A 1,487-nucleotide genomic window follows, 5' to 3' on the forward strand; every position below is an offset into this window, starting at 1 on the left:
CTTGTATCAGGAGTTCCTGCAGAGCCTTGCAGTTGCTTTGATTCCAAGTGTTAGCACCTGGCTTTGGTCTGCCTTTTGCGATGCTACCTTTTCTGTTTAAAGTATGTAAATTGTATCTGAGTGCTTCCTAAAGGGTTCAAAGCCTAAGCAAAACTTGGTTGCAGAAGAACTGGAAAAACTGAGACGTTTTGTGCCTGAGAATTGCTGTGGCATGTCTCTTTGTGGAGCTTCCGATGTGGAGCTCAGATAAGAGGTTTTGGTATGTGGAAACTGACTTGCTAAAGGTAGGAACTGTACATTAACCCTAGCTTTCTCTAAACTCGCTCTGTAGACCAGGCTGGCCTTGGACTCACATCCACCTGTCTCTGCCTCCTGAGTGCTGAGATTAAAGGTGTGCACCACCACTGCCTGGCCCGCTTTTTAATTCTTTAACTGGCAGATTAAATGAACCTCATCAAGACCCCAGACATAATGAGAGTCTAGGAGTTAGACTCCCTGGTAGGCAGATAGGGGAGTGGCTGCGGCTAGGTAATAAAGATGACAGATTTCCAACATGGCGGGCTTCTTCTTCAACCTCCGGACTTGAGACAAAAGCTTTTGTCTCACACTTGCAGGCCCCCTGCTAACAGACTGGCTCAACAGGTTCAAGGACCAATCAGGACTGTCACACACAGTTGTGGACCGGATCAACCATCCTGTCTTCACACTGACTCACCCTAAAGTAGGGGAGTAAACTCTTCAGAGGCTTTAAACCCCCAGAAGACACTGGATTTCTTGGCTTCCTAAGCCCCCCCCCCCACACTTTGCAGAGGGTCTTTTTCTCTGTGTGCCTGTTCCATGTGTTTATTCACCCCAATAAAGGCCTTCCTTCAACTGCTGATTCTTCTGCAGTGTTTGAGATTTCTCTGCTGCTGCCTGTTGGCCTTCAGATTTTCCCTGCCTCTTAATTCTTTAACTGGCAGAGAAAACAAACCCGATCAAGACCCCTGGACTGTATCAATAACATCACCAGCTGGGTGTCTTCTCAGTTCAGTTCTGGCACTGTCCACCTGGAGGTTGTTAGACAGAGACTGACCAAGGTGATGTGGAAATGAAAGATGACAGACCGGCCTCTGCAGGGTAGATGGTCCTTTAATTAGAACAATGAAGGACACCAGTCTCTCTGGGGGAGTGGGGTCTGTGCACAAGGCCCGAAGAGCTTAGGGGCTTTATCGGGCAATAAAAGGAGACTTCGGGGATGGAAGATCCTCTCTGTTCCCCTGCAGTATCAAAGTGGTGCCTACCATCAGAGACTGGTACTTGATCTCATCAGAAGCCCCTGGGGGTCCTAAGAGCCCACAGGTATCCTCAGTCAACTCAGTGTTCCTGTCTGCCTGGACTTTCTCAGCCCACTTGAGGCTTTTTTTTTTTTTTTTTTTTTTTTACATATTTTTATTTCATGTGTGCATGTATGTCCGTGTGAAGGTGTTGAATACTCTGGAACTGGA

This window comes from Peromyscus maniculatus, chromosome 1 (assembly GCF_049852395.1).
Source record: "Peromyscus maniculatus bairdii isolate BWxNUB_F1_BW_parent chromosome 1, HU_Pman_BW_mat_3.1, whole genome shotgun sequence".
NCBI classification, from domain to species: Eukaryota; Metazoa; Chordata; class Mammalia; order Rodentia; family Cricetidae; genus Peromyscus; species Peromyscus maniculatus.